Here is a 23,953-nt window from a genome sequence, read left to right as displayed (position 1 = left end):
CAGATGGATTATTGGTATGTATGGGACAACTGGGCTTATGCGCATGCGAAAGGAAGTCCTCTTTCTTCCTCCTTTTCTTATTCATCTCAGGGGTCTCCAGCCCCGCTCTATGCTATGCCTGCTTCTGCCACTCCTCCGGCTTACCCTCGGCTTTCTGACTTATGCCCGTCACCTCCTTGCTTGCCAATTAGCCGTGCTTTCTGTCCAGGTGACAAGCCTCATGGGGGGAGGACTCGGGTAGCCCTTGTAAGTAAAAATATTTAAGAAAAGAGACCAGGAGGGCTGGGGGCTAGTTAAGAAGCCCACCCTCCTTGTTAATTTGGTAGTGAAACAAAGCTGGTGCTCATGGAAGGGACAGTTCAGAGAAAAAAAACAGGATCAGGCCCAAGCGGGCAGGCAACAGATAGAGAGATTGGAAAACAGGTTGAAAACTTGAAAGTCATAGTAAAAAAAGAGGAGTAAATAATTACAGGAATGGAAACATAAATCCCGGAATAATACTTAAAATGGTAAAATCTAAGTTAATTGGGTGTCGTTTTGGGAAATAAGCAAGTAATTTAAAAAAAAAAAAGTAAAAAGTTAACTCTTTAGTTGCTGGAAAGAATTAAGCAGTTGAACTTTGTAAAATACTGAAAAAAAAAAACAATTCTTGGTTTCTTTGCAGCCATTTTGGAAAAAAAATGGGCCCTTTTCCAAAAAAATGCAATTGTACAGTGCTACTTAATTAATATCTTATTAGGTTCCAAGGGGCTACAATAGGTGGTGTCTTCCTTTTCAGGTCGCTGTGTGTTTGACAGCAGGAATTAAAAATAAAAGGCAATCAAAAGTCTGGTAAAGTTTATTGTGCCCTTTTTAAAGTAAGAATCTTTAACCTGTGGATCCAAAAGCAAGCCGGAAAGCATTTGTTTTAATGTAAATTACTGAACTGATAAGGTAGAGGCCACTGAAACCTAGGCTGCCTATAAAACAAATACAAGAAAATATGGGTAATTCCTCTGTTTTGCCTGCAATTAACAAAGGTATTTGTATAAAAAGAAAATATTTTAAGCAATGACTGACTGCCCAAAAGGGGTAGATCTGTGGTTTTTTATTTGTCTTTCAGACAATCAGAGAAAATAGATGCCAGCTGAAAAGCAATTCAACATCTCATGAATTTACTGGCACAATAGGAATTCTGTTCTGTGTTCTATGTCCTGTCTTGTGGTGTTTGTCTTGTGGACAGAATTGCTGTGTTTAATTTTTCATAGGACAGTTTAGTTTAAAACTAAATAGAAGGGTTAAATCAAAATGCAGATACTTGTTTTATTCAACTTGGAATACAAAGTGTTTGGATAATATCAAAAAAATGTGATATACTAAAATTTAATACATTTGCTTAAGTAAAAAAAAAAAAATTTCATTGGCCAGATCTTTTAATTGAAAAAATTGTTAAAATTTACACACCAACAGTCTTTGGAAGCAAGGACATGAAAGGTTAACCCACTCCCCATATTATACATGAGATCCTTCTGGCTACCTCACATTTCTAGCCAGAGGGCTGGGGAGGGAGGAAAGCTATTGGACACCAGAGGTTGTACCAAGTGGACTCCTCAAAAGTGGGTGTGCTTGTCCTGGCTTGTTGCTCCAAAGCTCTGTAATGAAGTCATTTTCCTAAAAGGGTGTATGTGGCATACATTAAACAATAAGACTAAAGTGCTGTATAATGGGCAATGTACATGTGTTCCTTTTTAAACTAAGGTGTATAAGTAAAAAGTGAAAGTTTCCTTTGCAGGTTAATAAAAGCCAAGAAGGGGAAAAGAAATAAAATGGAGGACGAGCTAATTCAACGCTGTAGCTGGCAAGCTCAGTCCAAAAATAAGACACTGGCCTGCCCAAGGACATTACTCACAGCTAGGATTTGGCTAACAGCCAAGGAAGAGGGGGGCTTGAATGTGCCCAAGCAGCTGTGAGATCTGCAATACACTGCCAGACATTAATGAAATGTGTTAGGTCTCGGTATTTAGAGGTAAAAGAAGTCCTGCTTCAAAAATCCTAAGCAAACCCGCCATTTGTTAAAACCAGGTGACTGGGTCTACATAATGGTCCATCAACAAAAGACTACTCTGGCTCCATGCTGAAAAGGCCCTTATTAAGTCCTGCTAACTACCAATACTGCTGTGAAGTGCCAAGGACTGATTGGCTGTGTTAGGGAAAAAGGGTTCCCCTCCCGTCTAGGGTTAGGAGGGTAGCCTTCCCTGGACTTCTGTATTAGCCAAACAAAACACAGAGTCTTGGCTCTTTGATAAAGTGAGGCACTTTATTGCTAGCGAATACGACAGCTGAAGGGCTCACCAATTCCTTTTCAGAGGAAAATGGTGAAGCCCCGAACAAAGAACAGGGATGAGCTTTTATAGCTTGGTTCAACATACATTGTGATATCTCTTCCAGTTCGAACCGGTTAACCCAGTCTGTTTGAAGTTCTGGGGTAGGTAAGAGCATGGAGGCTTATCTGTATAAGGAATTCTCTCCCCAAAAGCAGGGAGTGCAGGTTACACACAGTTCGCATTCTTTCTATCCATAAACAAAGTAGAAAGGACAGATAAGCATAGAAAAAAGACAGCAGCGTAGCTTTACATGATTATAGGGTCGCTTTCTGGGTTTTTTTCCTATCAGCTGGACCCATGCTTCTTACTGCAAAAAGACCCCTCCACCTTGAGGTGACTTCACTTCGACTACTGATCAGCCTGTCCCTCCTTCTGGGTTTTTTTTCTTTCCTCCTTTTGAACAGCAAAAAAAACAAAAAACCCTAAGGTGAAGTGCTAGTAACCTCTCCCTTGTCCACTGACAAAGCTAAGCTGCATTCAGTATTTGCTAAAAAAAAACCCCAAAGCACTACAGGGTGACGTGCTAGTAACCTCTCCCCTGTATAATGCAAAACCATGAGTGTTCCAAAAAAAAAAAAAAAGAAACCCTTGCTCTGCTAAAACCACCAAAATCCAAGGATTCCTGACTGCAAAAGACACTGAGAATTGGCCTTGATGGCAAAGACGGAGCATTGTACATTGGCAGGGAGGAAGTTGCGGGATGTATTCTTGGGAATGTGAAGTAAAGTGGTGGGGTGGGTTTATTCCAGAGGCTGGAACCTGTGCTTGTAGGCAAGTATAAATACCAAAAACGCCTTACAGCCACGAACATTACTTCCATCATCTGCCACCACTCCTTTGCAGGTAAAGGTTCCTGGATCCATCATAGCTACGTTAGGTTGGCGCTGGGACACCCACCTGACCTTGACAAGCCATTGGACGAGCCACTTCACGAATGAACACCACGACCAACCCATGGACTAAGCTTTCCAGCTCCTGGGACCTTCACAGCCCACCAGGACTTTTTGTGTTCCTGTTTATTGGACTTACATTGGGGGTAGTGTTTTTTGTATGGTATAAAGGAGGATGCCGACATTGGTATGGTTTGCCTGGGGGGGTTCCTCTCCCTATTCCCAAGTCCAGTACAAGGATGGGAGGGCAATAGCTTCTTGAATTTAACCCGCGCTATCAAACAAGGTGTAAATCGAACGCAGTGTTGGATTGGTATTCATACCCCCACATATTTAGGTCAGGGGGTCCCCTTGGTAGGGGTACCTATCCCCCTTAATCGAACACTCCAAACTAAGGTATGGGCAAATTGCCTAAGGTATGGCAAATAAGGTATTGCCTAAGGTATGGGCAAACTAAGGTATGGGCACTTTACAATCCAAATATGGTCTATTGATATGGTGGCCCAGGGTAATTATGCTTTATGTGTGTCATGACGTAAGGGCATAGAAAATACAGTTTTTGTAGGGAATTTTGTGGGGTGCAAGGACACCACCCAAATCAGCTCTGGTGCGGGAGACCCCTCTACCTACTCCAGAACCCCGTGGCCAGTCCCCGAGGGGTCTGGCTGGTATTGGTTATGCAATCACACAGCCTATAAGGTTCTCCCAGCAGGATGGTGTGGTCCATGTACCTTAGGGGCTATAGTACCCGCCGTGACAGTACACCAGAACCTGACCCGGGGAGAGATCCGCAATCTAGTATGGAGGGACCGACGAAGTGTTCCTTTAAACCTCCTTTCTCAACGCCCAAAGGCTTTCACTCCTTTGTGCATTGGTGTCTGCCATGGTTGAGAGTAAGCGAGCTGGAAAAAGCTATAGTTAACATTTCAGCTGCTTTGAAACTAATGGCAAATGCTACTGCAGATGCTCTATCTGCCCTTCAAATTGAAGTCACCCAGCTATCCCAAACTACATTGCAAAACCACCTAGCCCTGGATTATCTCCTTGGAAATCAGGGCGGGGTTTGTGCTCTGGTCAACTCAAGCTGTTGTGTATTTGTAAATCAGCACCATAGGGTGGAAACTGACATCCACATCCTCAAGCAACAGGCAGCCCTATTCCACCACATCAGCCTCCACACTACCAGCGCCGGATTCCAGGAGGTCTGGGACTGGCTCACCTCATGGCTACTGGATCTGGGGATTTGGGGACGGCGTATTTTGTATTTACTTTTTTTGTCTGTTATTGTTTTTGCGCTATTTTTTGTATGCCTACAATGCTGCAGTATGTGCTGTCGGCAGTTGCTAACCCTGCAGCGTGGTTACTCAGCCCTGATATAGCTTACTGACGTACAAAAAGAAAGGGAGGACTGTTAAGGAAAGGTTAGCACATATGACTCCATTTTGGTTTGGGGCCTACCATTGTTTAAATGCCAGCACATCATACACCAGGAGGAGCAACCCTTAGATACTGAATCCCTGTGAAAATCCTCCTCCTTGTCTCCAGCCTTCCTTGACTCCCAGTATCTGGTTTTTGTCAGTCTCCAACTCCCTGTCTTTTGGCCTTGACGTGAGGCCTCCCATCCTGATAATAAAGGTTACTGATGCATGGCTTTAGGACCATGCTGTGTAATTAACATACTGGTATAGCACGAGGAATGCACCAAGCAGGGATAGGTGGTAGATAAGACAAGGGTTTGTTTATTGGCTAAGGTTTCCGATGCACGAGGGCAACATGCTTTGCCAAAAAGTATATAACCTTTGTATAATCTGTATTCAGGGTCCCCTCCTGGCTGGCAGGGGGGCACCACGCTCGAGCGTAATAAACTTAATGTCTTTTGGGAACTCTGCAGTTGTGGACTTTGTTTATGTTTCTCAGCCTAGATTTGAACTGTGCGTGTCCTATCAGGTATAATTCGCAGCATTTGTGTGCGTGACCTATCAGGTATAATTCGCAGCATTTGTGCAGCATTTGTGTGCGTGTCCTATCAGGTATAATTTGCAGCAGTTGTATGCGTGTCCTCTCAGGTGTAATTCGTAACACTCCCAGTTTAGATCTTCCTGTCCATGCCCCCATGTTTCCCTACCACCTTAGTGTCCTTCCCTAGTCTGCCATATCCTCTCTGTCGGAGGAGCACAGAGCTCTCAGCAGACTCCGAGGCATGGGGCTGGTTTTATCCTCCTGTGCCAGCGACCAGCCATGCAGGGAGCACAGCACAGACTGTGAGGGAAGAGCACCTCCTGCTGGGGGGAGGGATAGCTCAGTGGTTTGAGCATTGGCTTGCTAAACCCAGGGTTGTGAGTTCAATCCTTGAGGGGGCCTTTAGGGATCGGGGGCAAAAATTGGGGATTGGTCCTGCTTTGAGCAGGGGGTTGGACTAGATGACCTCCTGAGGGCCCTTCCAACCCTGATATTCTATGAGCCCCAACCCTGCTCCCTGCAGCACAGTGTCCTCTAGTGCCGCACTGGGGTCAGCACTCATTGAGCTGCCTCCCCCATATTTGCAAACAGCTTCCAGCACAGATCAAGCCAAACCCATTAACTGTGAGATCAAAGTGTTTGTCCTTATTAGCATGGGTTCATCAAGATCCATCCCACCTCTGCACAGGCTGCTTATAGCTCACATTGTGAGGTTACTTATTGGAAATACGTTTCACAGTCGATGCAATTAGTTTACAAATGGGGATAAGAGACTTATACAAAATCAGTCATAAGCCTGGGACTAAAACCCAGGAGTCCTGGCTCTCAGCCTCTCCTGCTCTAACCTACTAGACCCCACTTTTCAGAGCAGGAGCTAGTACCCAGGAGTCCTAGCCCCACTCCCGCTCTAAACACTAGGCCCCACTCCCATTCCATAGCCTGGGATAGACCCTAGGTGTCCTGACTAGAGCTGACTGGAATTTTTCATCTAAACCTCTTTCTATCAGAAAGTGCTGCTCCTTTGAAAGAGACACTTTCTGCAGCATCCTGCTGGTTTTGTTAAGCTTCAGTCAGGATGGTAGCTCAGGTCCCAGGTGGAGTTTCTGGTTGACACCAGAGAGAGAGAGAGAGAGAGAGACACCTGCACACCTGATTGAGAGCAAAGATTTGAAACTGGATCATCCACATCACAGCCATGTGCCGACTGAACTTCCCCAAGAACTGAGGCCCATCGCAAACCTCCACCCATTCCTCTCCACGGGCAAAGTCTAGTTCTTCAGCTGGGCTTTCTCTAACTAACACATAGCAGCAGAGAACTATGAAGTAGCTACTGAAACAAGACACTCCACAGCACCCTTCCTCCTCTGGGTAGAGGACAAGAGACCAAACCCCATGTGACGGATGCATAGAAACCTGGCTTAATGCACGTTTGGGAGAGGCTCAGATACTACAGTGATGAGGATGGTATCAAAACTTATACAGACTTGAACCACTTGGTTCTCTGAGAGTGGGGCAGGCTCTTCCTGTCTGGTTCTGAGTATGAATTCCAGGGTGAATCCGAATCATTTCCCCCCAAAAGCTTTGTGGAAACTGATCTTTGGCTCCAATTTCAACCATTTTTCATTTTGATGCAGAAGGAAAACAAATGTCAAAACTTCCATGTGTTTTTAACAATTCAGCCAGCAAAAAAGTCTGGGTTAATCATAGAATCATAGAATATCAGGGTTGGAAGGGACCCCAGAAGGTCATCTAGTCCAACCCCCTGCTCGAAGCAGGACCAATTCCCAGTTAAATCATCCCAGCCAAGGCTTTGTCAAGCCTGACCTTAAAAACCTCTAAGGAAGGAGATTCTACCACCTCCCTAGGTAACGCATTCCAGTGTTTCACCACCCTCTTAGTGAAAAAGTTTTTCCTAATATCCATCCTAAACCTCCCCCACTGCAACTTGAGACCATTACTCCTCGTTCTGTCATCTGCTACCATTGAGAACAGTCTAGAGCCATCCTCTTTGGAACCCCCTTTCAGGTAGTTGAAAGCAGCTATCAAATCCCCCCTCATTCTTCTCTTCTGCAGGCTAAACAATCCCAGCTCCCTCAGCCTCTCCTCATAAGTCATGTGTTCCAGACCCCTAATCATTTTTGTTGCCCTTCGCTGGACTCTCTCCAATTTATCCACATCCTTCTTGTAGTGTGGGGCCCAAAACTGGACACAGTACTCCAGATGAGGCCTCACCAATGTCGAATAGAGGGGAACGATCACGTCCCTCGATCTGCTCACTATGCCCCTACTTATACATCCCAAAATGCCATTGGCCTTCTTGGCAACAAGGGCACACTGCTGACTCATATCCAGCTTCTCGTCCACTGTCACCCCTAGGTCCTTTTCCGCAGAACTGCTGCCTAGCCATTCGGTCCCTAGTCTGTAGCTGTGCATTGGGTTCTTCCGTCCTAAGTGCAGGACCCTGCACTTATCCTTATTGAACCTCATCAGATTTCTTTTGGCCCAATCCTCCAATTTGTCTAGGTCCTTCTGTATCCTATCCTTCCCCTCCAGCGTATCTACCACTCCTCCCAGTTTAGTTTAGCTGTCTAGGGGAAATCTGTCTGAGAACTTAAGTAACCCCGGTTCATACCCTCATCCAAAAAACCCCTGTCTTGATTACGTATATACTGTTGGGATATTATTATATTATGAATGAGGCCAGTCAGCCTCACCTCAGTCCCTGGAAAAATCATGGAGCACGTCCTCAAGGAATCAATTCTGAAGCACTTAGAGGAGAGGAAAGTGATCAGGAACAGTCAGCATGGATTCACCAAGAGCAAGTCATGCCTGACTAATCTAATTGCCTTCTATGACGAGATAACTGGCTCTGTGGATGAGGGGAAAGCGGTGGATGTGTTGTTCCTTGACTTTAGCAAAGCTATTGACACGGTCTCCCACAATATTCTTGCCAGCAAGTTAAAGAAGTATGGGTTGGGTGAATGGACTATAAGGTGGATAGAAAGCTGGCTAGATTGTCGGGATCAATGGCTCCATGTCTAGTTGGCAGCCGGTATCAAGTGGAGTGCCCCAAGGGTCGGTCCTGGGGCCGGTTTTGTTCAATATCTTCATAAATGATCTGGAGGATGGTGTGGATTGCACCCTCAGCAAGTTTGCAGATGACACTAAACTGGGAGGAGAGGTAGATATGCTGGAGGGTAGGGCTAGGATCCAGAGGGCCCTAGCCAAATTAGAGGATTGGGCCAAAAGAAATCTGATGAGGTTCAACAAGGACAAGTGCAGAGTCCTGCACTTAGGACAGAAGAATCCCATGCACCGCTACAGACTAGGGACCGAATGGCTCGGCAGCAGTTCCGCAGAAAAGGACCTAGGGGTTACAGTGGACGAGAAGCTGGATATGAGTCAACAGTGTGCCCTTGTTGCCAAGAAGGCCAATGGCATTTTGTGGTGTATAAGTAGGGGCATTGCCAGCAGATCGAGGGACGTGATCGTTCCCCTCTATTTGACATTGGTGAGGCCTCATCTGGAGTATTGTGTCCAGTTTTGATCCCCACACTACAAGAAGGATGTGGAAAAATTGGAAAGAGTCCAGCAGAGGGCAACAAAAATGATTAGGGGACTGGAACACATGACTTATGAGGAGAGGCTGAGGGAACTGGGGATGTTTAGTCTACGGAAGAGAAGAATGAGGGGGGATTTGATAGCTGCTTTCAACTACCTGAAAGGGGGTTCCAAAGAGAATGGCTCTAGACTGTTCTCAGTGGTAGCTGATGACAGAACAAGGAGTAATGGTCTCAAGTTGCAGTGAGGGAGGTTTAGGTTGGATATTAGGAAAAACTTTTTCACTAGGAGGGTGGTGAAACACTGGAATGCGTTACCTAGGGAGGTGGTAGAATCTCCTTTCTTAGAAGTTTTTAAGGTCAGGCTTGACAAAGCTCTGGCTGGGATGATTTAGTTGGTGTTGGTCCTGCTTTGAGCAGGGGGTTGGACTAGATGACCTCCTGAGGTCCCTTCCAACCCTGATATTCTATGATTCTATGTGGTCCCTAACAGTCTTTGTCCAGGAACTGCCCCCATTCCAAGAAATTCCCCATATATAAGGTAGGGGATGATACCGAGGCCTTCTTAGAACATTTTGAAAGGGCCTGCCTTGGGTACAACACCCCTACAGACCAGTATATGGTGGAGCTGAGGCCACAACTCAGTGACCCCTTAACAGAAGTGGTGGTTGAAATGCCTAAAGAATGCATGAATGACTACGAGCATGTCTGTCGGTGGTTTAGAGCTCTAAGGTAAAAACCGGATCTGCCATTTTCCCGGCACGCCTACCACATTGTAAAAAATTGGGATGCCTGGGTATCAGGAGCAAGTGTTAAGTCTCTGGAAGATCTGTCTTTCCTAATGCAAATGGCGCAGTGGTACATCCTAGACAGGAAGTCCAACAGTGTTATCGAGGCAGGGGAGATCAGAACCAAATGGGTGGAGGTGGCGGAGAAGAAGAAAGTTGGAGTGGATATCAGAAGGAGCAACCCGAGACAACACCTTACCTCTTGGGACACCCTATTACTTGGGGACAGCCCAAGGCCCCATCTACACCCCAAGGAAAATCCCAGACACCTTATTCTCCCACCACACCATTCTCCAACAATTCACTTTGCCCCAGTGACCAGTCAGCCGGGTGATGTTTAAAATATAATGAGCTGGAGCATGTGAAGGCCAACTGTCCCAAGAAACCCAACAGATTGCAGTTCATTGCACCAGAATCACACCAAAGGTCCTCTGGCCCAGATGCCTCCCAGATACCCTAAGAGCAAAAAGAAAAGGAGTACTTGTGGCACCTTAGAGACTAACCAATTTTTTTGAGCATGAGCTTTCGTGAGCTACAGCTCACTTCATCGGATGCATACCATGGAAACTGCAGAAGACATTATATACACACAGAGACCATGAAACAATACCTCCTCCCACCCCACTGTGCAGGCACTTCTTTTCTTTTTGCGAATACAGACTAACACGGCTGTTACTCTGAAACCTAAGAGCAAAGGGAAACTGGGAGAGTGGGCAGGAAGAAGGTTATTGTGTGGACGGATACCGGAGCACAAGTGTCAGCTATCCATGCTTCCTTAGTGGACCCCAATTTAATCAACCCAGAGGCCCAAGTGACGATTCAATCCTTCAAGTCAAACTCTTTAAACCTGCCTACAGCCAAGTTGCCTGTCCAGTACAAGGGCATCCCATGCTGTTGGGGGAAGACTTGGCCAATCATGTGAACCTAGCCAAGAGGGTGGGAATGGTCACCCACAACCAGGCTAAGGAAATCTTCACACCTATCCTTGCTCCTGAGCCTTCTACCAGGGCCCCGTCTGTATTACCAGTGGTGGAACCGGACCCCATGCCAACGTCTGTGACAGCAGTAGTGGATCCGGTCACAAAGTCTCAACCAGAACCAGTCCCAGAGCTGGAACTGGTGGAGCAAGCAGTCTGTCTCAATGGTGCCCTCTGGTATTTGAACTGTAGATAAGGGGTTACAGTGCTGGGGTAGATAAGGGGTTACGCAGATGAAAGCCTCCAGGGAACTTGGACGTTGGCACTAATTTCTGGAACTTGTTTCCTGGCAGGGTCCATGAAAAGCCTTTGGGAAGCTCATGGGGTGAACCACTTTGTTGCTTCCCCTTACCACGATCAGACAAATGGCCTGGTGGAGAAGTTTAATGGAATTTTGCGGGGGGCCAGTGATTGGAACCTAGTGTTGCAGCAGTCGCTCTTTCCCTACAGGCCTCTACCACATCCCAGTTTGGACTTTTCACCATTTACACTTGTGTATGGCTCCGAGGTTAAGGGGCCATTACAGTTGGTGCAGCAGCAATGGGAGGGGGTTACACCTTCTCCAGGAACTAACATTCTGGATTTTGTAACCAACCTACAAAACACCCTCTGAACCTCTTTAGCCCTTGCTAAAGGCACTCCAGGCCCATAGGATGGAAGCATCATGGGAAGGGCCATTTACAGTCCAAAAGCACCTGGGTGCTGTTAACTATCTCATAGCATTCCCCACCTCCAACCTAATGCCTGAAGTGTGCCCTGTTAATTCTCTAAAGCCCTTTTATTCCAGAGAATTAAAGGTTTGTCACTTTACAGCCCAGGGAGGAGATGACCCTGAGTGGCCTGAAGGTGTCTACTATGAAGGAAAAAGTGATGGTGGCGTAGAAGAGGTGAACCTCTCCATGATTCTCGGACATATGTAGAGACAGCAGATCAAGGCGCTGTGCACTAGCTTTACACCGATATTCTCAGCCACCCCAGGACGTACCAAATGGGCTTACCACTCCATTGTCACAGGGCTCCAGGAAGAAATCACAGCCAGTGTGGAACAGGCTGTCCAGCACTGTCTGTGATTTGGTGTGTGTGTGTGTGTGTGATAAATATAAAGAAAAGGGCAGGATAAAATCCCTGCTTGGCAGCTGTACTGAATCACTTTACCTGTAAGGGGTTAAGTAGCTCAAATGCCTAGTTGGCACTGACCAAAAGGCCCAATGAAGAAAGAAGAGGAGGTTACTCACCCTGTGCAGTAACTGATGTTCTGCGAGATGAGTGTCCCTGTGGGTGATCCACTCTAGGTGTTGGTGCGTCTCTGCGCCTTCGCTTGGAGATTTTTACAGCAGTACTCGTACCAGTCACGCATGCGCCAGTGCTTCCCGCCCGCTCTGATAGTACGCATCCGTGGCCTGTCTCCTCAGTTCCGTCTCTGCAATGGAGCTACCCCAGCTCCGAAGTAGTGGGGAGGAGGGCAGATACTGGAGCACCCACAGGTACACTCATCTCGAAGAACATCAGTTACGGCACAGGATGAGTAACCTCCTCTTGGAGGGAGAAAAAGAGCTGTCCCTGTGGGTGCTCCACTCCAGGTGACTTAAAAGCAGTGTATCTCAAGGAGGTAGGGACTTCGGACTTTTGGAATTAATTTGCAAATTGGACACCATTAAATTAGGCTTAAATGAAGACTGGGAGTGGATGTGTCATTACACAAAGTAAAACTATTTCCCAATGTTTATTCCCCCCCGCCCACCACTGTTCCTCAGACGTTCTTGTCAACTGCTGGAAATGGCCCACCTTGATTATCACTACAAAAGGTTCCCCGCCCCCGCTCTCCTGCTTACCTTATAACTCTCGTTACAGTGTGTATGGTAACACCCATTGTTTCATGTTCTCTGTGTATATAAAATCTCTGTCTTGTATTTTCCACTGAATGCATCCGATGAAGTGAGCTGTAGTTCACGAAAGCTTATGCTCAAATAAATTTGTTAGTCTCGAAGATGTCACAAGTATTCCTTTTCTAATAGCAGCTAGGTGGACTTTGATGGAGCTAAAAGAAAGGCCAGATTGTTTGAGGTCCAACAGGTAGGATTGTTTGCAGTCCTCCTTATACAAGAGGAAGACAGACATAGCAGGCAGTTGTTTAGTTGAACACCATTGTGTAAATCGCTTCCACTTTTGGAGATAGGTGGTGTGAGTAGATTGTGATCTGCTATGTAGGAGCACTCTTTGAAGTTCATCAGAGTATGCTAGTTCGTTTTGCGAGAACCATATAGGAAGCAAGCTTTGAGGTGATGCATGGACAGATTGGGGTGGCGAAATCAGCCATGTTCCTGCCATAGGAGGTTCGGAATGAGAGGCAAGGAGATTGGTGGTCGAGTTGACATCCTGGTGAGGAATGGGAACCATGGTTGTCTGGGCCATGCTGGGGCAATCAGGATCACCTTGGCATGATCTGTTCATATTTTTGCCAGAACTCTGTGGAGAATCAGAATCAGGAGACAAACATACAGTAAGTTCCGGTTCCACGGAATCATAAATGCATCTCCCAGGGAGTGCTTGCCCAGTTCTGCTCTGGAGCAAAATTCAGAGCATTTTGTGTTTTTTGCCGTTGAAAAGAGGTCTATGGTTGGGTAGCCCCAAATGCGTTTATCTCCCATTCGTGGTCCCAGGGAAAGCGTCTGCTTAATTCATCCACTGTCGTATTCATTGCCCCGGGAAGGTAGGCGGCTGATATCCCGATATTGTACGCAAGGCACCAGTTCGAGAGTTTCATAGGTTCTGTGCAAAGAGAGTGAGAGCGAGCTCCTCCCTGCTTGTTTACATAGAACATGCAGGCAGTGTTGTCTGTCATTATCCGTACATGTTGGTTCCGGATTAACGGGAGGAAGTGACGGCAGGCATTGCTTATAGCTTGAAGTTCCAGGACGTTTATGTGCAGGGAGGTTTCCATTGCAGACCATAGCTCTTGGGTTGTGTGATGTAACATGTGACCACCCCACCCTGTCTGCGATGCATCAGTAGTCATTATGATGGCGGTGTAAGTGCTTAAGTGGGAACATTGTTTTTGAACCCTCGACCAAGGCTTCAAATCTGCTTGTTAGTTGGAGCGGGTTGAGACACTGCTACGGAATTGGGGCAGTGATGCTGGTCTGGGTCTCTGGCGTTGTTGCTTTATTTGGTCATGTGATCACTGGAACTGCTGGGTATATGTGGGATACTGTCGATGTTGGTAAGCTTGGTATCTATATTGTCGATAACTTCTTCCTGCCCACTCTCCCAGTTTTCCTTTGCTCTGAGGGTTTCTGAGAGGCATCTGGGCCAGAGGACCTTTGGTGTGATTCTGGTGCAATGAACTGCAATCTGTTGGGTTTCTTGGGACAGTTAGCCTTCACATGCTCCAGCTCATTAAATTTTAAACATCACCCGGCTGACTGGTCACTGGGGCAAAGTGAGTTGTTGGAGAATGGTGTGGTGGGAGAATAAGGTGTCTGGGATTTTCCTTGGGGTGTAGATGGGGCCTTGGGCTGTCCCCAAGTAATAGGGTGTCCCAAGAGGTAAGGTGTTGTCTCGGGTTGCCCCTTCTGATATCCACTCCAACTTTCTTCTTCTCCGCCACCTCCACCCATTTGGTTCTGATCTCCCCTGCCTCGATAACACTGTTGGACTTCCTGTCTAGGATGTACCACTGCGCCATTTGCATTAGGAAAGACAGATCTTCCAGAGACTTAACACTTGCTCCTGATACCCAGGCATCCCAATTTTTTACAATGTGGTAGGCGTGCCAGGAAAATGGCAGATCCAGTTTTTACCTTAGAGCTCTAAACCACCGACAGACATGCTCGTAGTCATTCATTTGTTCGTAGTCATTCATGTGTTCTTTAGGCATTTCAGTCACCACCTCTGCTAAGGGTTCACTGAGTTATGGCTTCAGCTCCACCATATACTGGTCTGTAGGGGTGTTGTACCCAAGGCAGGCCCTTTCAAAATGTTCTAAGAAGGCCTCGGTGTCATCCCCTACTTTGTATATGGGGAATTTCTTGGAATGGGGGCAGTTCCTGGACAAAGACAGTTAGGTGTTACCTGCTGGACCAAGCTTAGCCCTTTCCAGCTCTAAGCATTTCAGCTCTAACTCCATCTCCAAATGCTTTGCCTCTTTTCCATAAATTCTCAGAGATCGATTGACTTCAAAAGAGCGATGACAATTTAAACCAGCTGAGAATTAGCCCCTTGGTTTTTCAGGAACCCAAGTGTGTGATACGTCCATTTATTCAGAGAAACAAAACACAGCACGTTTAAAATGTATCCGGTCAAAACAGCTCAAACACGGAGTATTTTTGATGAGCTGTTTGTCAGTGAGCGATGGAGTAAGTATTAAACTGGTGATGTTAATGTGTTTACTCTACATTGGTGTTGGTTCAGATGCGTTGGGATATCAGACCCTTACATTTCTGTCACACTCACTTTCTCCAGGGGTCTCTCAGCCAATTCTGGATCCTTGTGTAGACAGGCTCTTGGCCAAAGCCTAATTTCTTTGAAGTGAGGGGGCTAAATCTCAGTGACTTCAATGGGATCCAAACTTGGCCTCACTAGCCCAAGTTGGATTTTCTTTAGAAAACACTGGTTAAAATAATCAGACAGCTACCTGAGGCTCTTTCTCCCCTAACACATCATTCAGAATACAATAATATCCCAACAGTGTATACATAATCGAGTCAGGAGGAACTTACCCATGCAGAGACTTCTTTTGCACCCTTTTATCATTGTGGGGAGCAAACCTTCAGCTCACTCAGAAAACCCCATCAAAGATATGACATATCAGCACTCTCAAGAGAAGGCAAACATAGAAAATCCTGTCGAACCAAAATCTCACTGTCTCAACAGGCCTGCCCATCTGCAAACCCACCTGGAACAAAGAAACAAATAAAAACAACAAACTCAACAAAAATAAACTAAAAAACTGACAAACAAAAACCAAAGAACAAATGTGTTGATACCTCCGTCAGAGTTATACTCCTGAAAAAGAAGAGCCAGCGAACACACTAGGAACTTTGCTATGGCTACTGATTATCACATAGAATGGTGATGTCTAGCAGTACATAGATAGATAGATAGATTTCGATCTTAATTACATTGATGTAAATCTATACTAACTACAATTTTCTTGAGTTAAATTTGTCTGGATTTTTATTAATGTAAATACCCAATTCTGCATAAACAGATTGCAAAGTATGCTCTCATGAAGGCAATCATGTCATCCGAGGATTCTATTTATAAAGAAACACAGAATGAACTCGTGATCAGTGGAGAAATATAGACATTTTATTCTTGCTGAATAACATCCAAACTATCAGTTTACTCAGGGCACCTTTCATTTCCTTGTTTCTCATGCTGTAGATGATCGGATTCATCATTGGGGGCAACACAGAATAGAGAACAGCCAGCAAGAGATTCAGCTCTGAGGTCGAGTTGGAGGCTGGTTTCAGGAAGGCAAAGGTGCCCGTGAAAAGGAATAAGGAGACAACAGTGAGGTGAGGGAGGCAGGTGGAGAGGGCTTTATGCTGGCCCTGTTCCGAATGGATTCTCAGCACTGTTTTGTAGATCTGAACATACGACACAATTATAAAATCAACCAGATTCAGCCTAAAAGCACATGAAGAAATCACAACCATTTCCCCGAGGTACGACTGAAAGAGATGGAACCAAAGTCTAGCATGGATAGATTCATCAGGAAGAAGTACATGGGACTTGTGAAGGTGTTGCTTGCAGGCTATGGCTGTGATGATGAGAAATTTCCCCAACACGGATATCAAGTAAAGCAGTAGAAACACCAATAAGTGTAAAATCTGTAGCTCCCGAACATCAGAGACTCCCAGGAGAAAGAATTCGGTCATGGCGGTTTGGTTGGACATTTTCTTCCTCAGTACACTGTGTGACGGCTGTTGAGGGAATGAGAAGGACAATGATCAGGATTAGAATGGCCCTCTTTCTCCTTTCCCTAATATCTCATTCTATAAATGTCCAAGTTCCATAGAACTCATCACTTACAATGACTAGATGTTGTTCGTGCACCTCACCTCTGACAATCAATCAGTAATATTATCACACTCGTGTAACCAAGCACCTTGAAACTCAACAGAGCTTCATCACTTTACCCAATCTGAGGATTCACCCAAGGTGTGGCTTGATAAAATTCAGTATGAAGGATGGAACAAAGCACCCTCCAAATCCAACAATTCTTGCAAAGAAGGTCCCTCCATTGCGACCATCACCAAGCTTACCACTTGGGCATGAATCTAATAGAGTAAAATGCCAAAACAGCCCCGTGTCTTCTGTGTCTTCCATGTAAGTTCTGTCCACCCATTTATACCTTTTATACTCAGCCAGCAGCAGTGTGGAGCTAGGCCAGGAGCTCTGGGTTCTACTCCCAGTCTGCTCCCATATGTCCTTGAATGTGGTCAGGGTAGACAGGCTTTGGCTGCTTGGTTCAACTCTAACCCAGGGTTTAAAGGGGCTCTTCTGTCTAAAACATGATGTGCGCTGCCAACTTTACTGCTTATTCAATTGTTACCTCCACGTAACTATCCCTTTGAAAGAGAAATCACACAGATGCGATAGAATCAATGGGTTTGAAATCAGGCTCTCATCAGACAATATGAATGTTCCCCAATGTATTTAACATTTACCGCTGGTTGGAAATTTTCAGCTGTGTTCTGTTAATGGAGATTGTTTTTTCAGCTAAACAATATTGCCAACAACAACTTCTTAGAACCTGTCTACTTCCCTCCAGCATTTTGGGATTCTTTTGTAAAGAAACTGAAAACTCAAAAACCAAACATTTTTGCTTTGCTGATGAAAAAAAATCTAGTTTTCCACAGAAAGTTTACATTTGCCAACAACTGGGGAGAAAAAATTGATTTGGCATTTTCAGTGAAAAGTCAAAATTTTCCCCAAGAGTGGAAAAATTCCAATCCACAGCTGGTATTTGATTTCATAACGTAAGTCTTATTTCTCATCGTAATGTATGTTGATCCACCAATATATTTAATTGAAATAGCAAACTTTCTGACCTTTGTGGATTTTTTCCCAGCACATGATGCATTCAGTCATCCGGCACCAGGCTTTTGGGGTCAATATCTATCTATAGACCAGAATCTAGAAGCTAAAGGCACAGGTATCTGAGAATCTTTCCCCCCCACCCCCAGCCCTTCTGAGCCTGAATGGACAGAACTAGACTCAAACCTGTTGCTCTCTGCAGATGAAGTGTGTGCAGCTGGCATTAAGTATCACTGGCATTGAAGGACTGATGCTGCGGGAAGGTGATTAATTCATGTCTATTTCCTAAGGGCGAGCGGGACTCACTCCCTGGAGCCCAGCACACTCAGCAGCAGAGGCCCAGAGGCAAGTGCAGAGATGCTTAGGTGATAAAGCCAAAAGAGCCATTCTGTCCCTCAAGCCTGAGACCCACATAGCATGAGGCCTATGATCTCCCCCAGCATTCCCCAATTCCAGCCCTGCTTCTGTGTTATCTGTGGGCCAGGATCACAAAGATGGAGACAGGCACCGACGGGGATTGATCAATGCTCTTAAATGAGCTCGGTGGCTAAGTCCCATGGTCATTCAGTGGGAGTGAGGACCTGAACCTGCTTAGATGCTATTGTAAATCCGAATAGGCACCTGTCTCCTTCTTTAGGTGCCTTTGTAACCCTGGTCCTGTGTCTAGCTTGTTCACTTTGAAGGCCTGGGCTTCTCCAGAATTTCAGACAATGAAGGCTGGGATTCACAAAAGAGCATATGGGAGTAAGGCATGTACATCTTGGGCTCCTGACTCCCTTGAGAAGCCCAGCCTGAAATGATAACTAGTACAGCCAGGGATCTAGAGAGAGGAGGTCACAAGAGGCCAAGAACTCCTAGAATCTAAGCCCAAAATCTGGGGCATAATAATTGAGACTGGATGAAAAATTCATAATGAAACTTTTATTTTGAGATGATCCATGGTTCAGCTTTGTTTGACCTCTTCATGAATTTTCATTGATCTGGGTGAAATATTGGCCTTTTTTTTATCCAGATAGAATTTGCTTGTGTTCCCTAGGAATATAGGAATCATCAGAGTCCAGTGCCCTGGCTCTGACAGGAGCCAGCAACAGATACTGCATCATCCACAGCCTGGAACGACAGGGATGGGATGGGGAGATCTGCCTGCACTGCAGCATCTGCAGCATCGTCTGCCTGAGTCTGAAGAGGGCCTGAGACAATGGCTCTGGGAGAAGGAACTACCGCAGGCATCTCCATGGGATTTGAACTCCCAGCCCCACTTGTCTGGAGCACCCCACCAACCCCACCCCAGCAGGGGACTCTCTGTGCAGGGGGGAGGGAAGAGCACAGCAGTCCTGACCCCCTCACCCAAGCATACCCCCTGGCTGGGGAGGTAAGGACTTGGACTACCACAACTGCTCCCTGCCTGACTGTGGGCAACTTGCTGATCCCAAGGGGTTGGGGGAGAGGCTCCTGCTCCTCTTCTGGGACAGAGCAGGGCTCCTAGGCCACTGTCCCAGCATCTCTTTGAGGGCCTCCTGCCACTGCCACTCCATGTGGGGCACCGGATCAATGGGGCAGTCCCTTGCCTGGCCCAGGAGTGTCTGAATCCAGCCCTGAGAGTCAGCAGAGCTTTATGGGTCTAAATGTGCCTCTTTCCACAGGCTCCTGGGAAGAGCCCTGTTCAGAGCAGCGACTCCTGGAGGGACTAGTGCCAGCTACTGTAAAGGGAGGGGCAGAGACCTTGCCCCCAATCAATGGACAATTCTGCGCGATGGGACAATTCTCCCATATCAGGGAGATTCCCTGTGAGTGAGTGGCTGGTTGGAGACATGTGCTATAGTGGTTTAATTCATTCTCTGATCAAATGTAACTGTGAAGGCTTTCATGATCCCTGTCAGTGTCTCACCCTGCTGGTCATTTTGTCTCAGTAATACCCTGTGGCAGTGAGTTCCCCAGGTTAGCTGTGTACTGGGTGGGGCTGGGCAGAGGCCATCATGGAAATAGTGTTCAGAAAAGAGACTGGGTAGGCAGAGGAAGGGTAAGGAAGAAAGTGGTGGCCAGGGCTTGCCAATGGGGAGAAGGAGGAGAGAATGGGCAGGTGTTTAGAGACAGGGGCGTGGGGCGGTTCCTGGGGCTGAGGCCATTTTAGGGGAGTGGGGCTGAGCGGAGGAGGGGAATGGTGGGCAGAGGGGTTAAGCAGGGGCAAAGAGAAGCCAAAAGAACCTTGCTTTCCAAAGAGGCAAGGAGGAGAAGGAGACAATCCATCAAGAGAGACTGCTCTAGAGGTTCCTGGATGAAGAGAGGTGGATCAGACAGCGGGACGGATTGCTCAGGGAGAGAATGCTGGATCTGTGGGCCAGCAGGCTGATTCATCCAGCTCCGTGATGGTGCCTGCACCAGTGCATGCCAATGTCTGCAGGTGCACAGGTACCTGTAGACAGGAGAGGGGAATGGTGTCCCTGGTCCTGGTTCACAATGGTTGGAGGGTGGAGTTTCGAGCAGGACCAGTGAACAACATGACAAGTAGGGTTTGTTTTCCAAACTATTCACTGTTGTGTATCTGAGAGAAAGATCCTCTAACCCCTGTCCAAGAGATGTACCCCTGTCTCCGAGACCAGGGAGGTAGCAGAGCACATTCTGGTTTATGATATATACGACACCTTTACTGGTGAGCCCTGAACTCTGAATTCCATGATTAATCTTCTTCTGACACTTAATAGCTTTTCTATTTTGGCTGTGGTGATTCTTCAGACGCTCGGCCAAATCGCAATCCTGCTCCCACGTGGCACCTCAATTTCCCACTCTCTAAAAATGGGGATAATCCTGACCCACATTCAGAAAGTGGTTGATCTTCTCTCTTTCTTCCCAAGTCCCTCCCTTCCTTGCCCAGCCCTGGCCCTGTTCCCTGTACCCCAAACTTCCATGTCCATGTTAGTGGCTGTCTCACCCCCACTCAACCTGCAAGGTCTTCTGCCAGCAAAGGGAAGCTGCTCCCAGGTCTGGAGCTGCATTCGCATGTCCTGAGTGCTGTCCTGCACCATGCTGACCACGGGTAGGTAGGTCATCAACCTCCATCTGTGTCCCAGGTGCAGGATGGCCTCTGGTTCCTGCTCCCTCAGGCACCTGGAGCTGCTGAAATAGGGGTGGGGTTGGCAGAGCAGGAGAGCACCCCATGAGGTTAAGAAATGGCAGTGAGAGCTTTTTCCCTCCCTGAGAGATAACGGTGTCCCTCTGTGGGGACTCTCTTCCTGGCAGATGCTGTGCTTTTGTTCCTGGACGCTACCACTCTAGAGTGTATTTGTAAGCTGATGACCCCCACATGTTGTTTAGAAGCTATGGATAATACAAGCTCGGAAATTTGTTCTGTGCTTAGCCCCTATGGCACAGCTGGGCTGGGTGGCCTTTTCTTGCTGTGTTGTGAGCAGGTTCTGGGCACGAGGGATATGAAGAGGCTCTCAGGGACTAATTTTTGAAAGTAAATATCAATGATCTGCAATCCAATATTAAATCACTGCTGCTAACATTGGTGGGTGATGAAATAGTAGCAGAGTGGTCATTAATGATGAGGTCAGGGCAGTGACACAGAGCAATCGGGTTCCTTGATAAGCTGGACCCATTCAAAGAAAACAAGCTTGAAAAGAACCAAATGAAGGGTCCTTTCGCTAGCAACAAAGCATGCAGGCCACACCTACAGAATGGGGAAGTGTAGCCTGGAAAGCACTGAGTGTGAAGAGAATTTAGGGGCCATGCTGGGCAAGTCATTCAACATGAGCACCCAGGGTGATGCTGTGGTGAACAGGGCTAAAGCCATCATTAGATGTATAAAAAGAGCAGTGAGGAGCATAGGGAGGTGACACACCATGAGGAAGACTGATCATGGAATACTGCATCCAGTTTTGGTGTCTATCTTTGAAAAAGATTTGAAAATATTGGAGATGGGGCAGCAAAAAAAGCAATGAAACATTTTGAGGGCTGGAGAAAAATGCCTGCGAATGAGCTATTGAAAGAGCTCAGCCTGTTTAGATGATAAAAAAAAGATCGGGAGGTGACGTCATTGAAGTGTTGAAGTGACTTCATGGAGAGAAAATATTGGGTAGGAAAGGGCTCATTAATCCCGCAGAGAAAAGCATAACAAGACCCAGTGGCTGGAAACTCAAAAGAGACCATTTCGTATTCGAAAGAGGGTGCACATATTCAACCTTGAGGATGAATCACCAAAGGAACAAAGTAGAAAGGGAAGTGGTGGGAATTCTCCACCTCTTGATGTCTTCTAATGAAGACTAGATGTCTTTCTGGAATGTGTGTAGTCAAAAACGAGCTACTATGCTCTACAGAAAGCATGTGATATGCAGTGGGTCAGATGACATGCTCTAATTGTCTCTTCTGTCCATAAAGTCTGCTAATTTATGAAAAACTGAGTGTAGCATGGGGAGAAGCCTCTGATGATTTACTTTGTTCGGCTTGAGCCCACAATGAACGCTCATTGCGTGGGGTGATCCAGGAGAAGCAGCTGAAACATCCACTGTGTCTGGACAGGGGCAGGACATCAGCACTGCAAGGGAGGGGTGGGTGTGTCAGTGACATGACAAGGGCCTTTGGCAGGACCTCAGCCTATTGGACAAAGGTGGTGGGGAGGCGATGATCTCACAGAGAGATCTTGACATCAGCCAGGCAGGACAGGGGTGCAGGACAGGGGCAAGCTCGGAGATCCCTGTGGCTTTGCTTCAGCACGTCTCCTTCTCGAGGTCTCTCCTGGAGGACTGAGAGAGCATTCACTTTCACATTCGTGAGGAAAAGGAGGATCCTCTTCAGAGTTTTCTCCTTTTCTTTTAGTGGTTTTGCTTGAAAACAGACATCCCTGTATAGAAGGTAAGAGCCTCGGAGAGGTTTGGAACCTGTTCAGTCTGATCCATCAGGTGCCGGCTGATTTTTAGGAAAGGAAAGCATTAGATTGTGGGGGCAGGATTTTATTTCCGACCTAGGACTTTGTCCCTTAGAATTACTGGGGATATTGGGGTTTCTCCTTTTTGTTTTCCCTTTTCCTCTGTCCCTCCTACCTTTCTCTTCTTGCTTCCTTTTTCCTTTTCCTCTGCTCTCCTCCCACCACCAGGAGCTCTGTGTGTGGAGCGGGGGCTGGGGGTGTGTGTGTGTGTGGGAGGCCCTCACAGAGAGGTGAGACTGGAATAGTGCTCTGAGAGTGATCCCCTCGGTGGTGACCAGGGCCATTCTTTGGGCTATTTGATGAGAACCCTTAGCCTCCCACCCCTCAAAGTCTCAACCTTGATTGGCTGAGGAGGGGGCTATTGACAGGGAGGAAACTCTGGTCTTTGTTGTTCTCTTTTATGACCAAGCAAATAAGTCACAACCACTTCTATGTTTGACCAATGTGAATGCTGCTCTCCATTCATTTTCTCGGAGCAGTTCATGATCCTCTCGAACATTCCAGTTCTTCTGAAATATTTGCTGAATAATTACTAGGAACAATTGTTGGTCTGTAGCTCATTTGAGAGCAACTCTGCTACTGACTGGCTGCATCAGCTAAGACAAGTCACTGCTCCTTTCTCAGCCTTCGTTTCTCCTTCTGTCATAAACGAATGACAATCTTCTCCCACCTACCTCGCCTGGGTGGATGCTGGGGATCCACTGAAGAGTGTCACTCGGAGCAGTGCAGACTAGGGGGTGTCCTATCACACTGAGCCATATCAGATTATGACTAATATTCTATTGGATTTGTATTTTATTCTTTTGAAATTGTGAAGAGCAGGAACTACTTAGTTCAGACTGAAGCATCTCATCTAATTTTCTAGATCATAGTGTTTCCCCTTTGTGTACAATGAGACAGTTTACTGCACTGTGACAAACAGGAGATGCTCTTGTTTTGCAAACAAATATTTTTTGCAAAGAATTTTCATCCTACTTATTACGATTTTGTCTGAATGGATTTTCTGACAGAAAATGGTTTCCATGAAAATATTCACACCTGATTTCCTGGGCTTTATCCCTGCCGCCGGGGGGTTGTTGTCTATTAGTTAGAACAGGAGTCAGGACTGTTGTCTTCTCTTTCTGGCTCCGTCAGCACTTTGCTGTGTGACACCTTAGGTAGGTCCAATGGGAACAAGGTCAATTCTCTAACTCCAGGCAGCAGGGAGCCTGGGTGAGATAAGGGATATTAAGGCCGCCTGCGAAGGAGAAAGGGATGTTTCCAGGTGTTGAATGTCAAGAATTCTAAACTTTGCTAAAATGGCTAGTCTCGGGAAACAAGAACTAGTTGGGGCCAAACTTTAACCATTGTCTTTTTTAAAGCCCATTCAGGGATGTGAGTCCCAGAGAGCCATAGAGAGGTGGAGCAACTTGCCCAAAGTCCCACAGATCAATAGGCAACAATGGAAG

At 46.5% G+C, this 23,953-nt stretch overlaps 2 protein-coding genes across 7 annotated transcripts in view; both read left to right on the top strand.

The window, feature by feature from the left end:
- Nucleotides 1-5,136, top strand: part of LOC140898214 (uncharacterized) — a 30,793-nt gene extending 25,657 nt beyond the window's left edge. The window contains exon 5 of the mRNA XM_073311730.2: nt 3,207-5,136. The gene's annotated coding sequence lies outside the window, so the exon portion shown is untranslated. The remainder of the gene's footprint in view (nt 1-3,206) is intronic.
- LOC140898230 (uncharacterized) overlaps nt 1-23,953 on the top strand; it is a 72,391-nt gene that overhangs the window by 10,091 nt on the left and 38,347 nt on the right. Inside the window, exons 1-2 of one of the 6 annotated variants that reach the window (XR_013634617.1) lie at nt 18,771-18,953; nt 19,225-19,368. The exons of 3 other annotated variants lie outside the window; for them this stretch is intronic. The gene's annotated coding sequence lies outside the window, so the exon portion shown is untranslated. Of the gene's footprint in view, nt 1-1,771; nt 5,137-18,770; nt 18,954-19,098; nt 19,369-23,953 lie in introns of those variants that run through there. 2 more of the 6 variants (XR_013634615.1, XR_013634618.1) reach the window with 2 other exon arrangements.

The sequence above is a fragment of the Lepidochelys kempii genome, chromosome 14 (assembly GCF_965140285.1).
Source record: "Lepidochelys kempii isolate rLepKem1 chromosome 14, rLepKem1.hap1, whole genome shotgun sequence".
NCBI lineage: Eukaryota > Metazoa > Chordata > Testudines > Cheloniidae > Lepidochelys > Lepidochelys kempii.
Note: the sequence above shows the minus strand (reverse complement) of the source record. Positions and strands in the feature narration are given on the sequence as shown.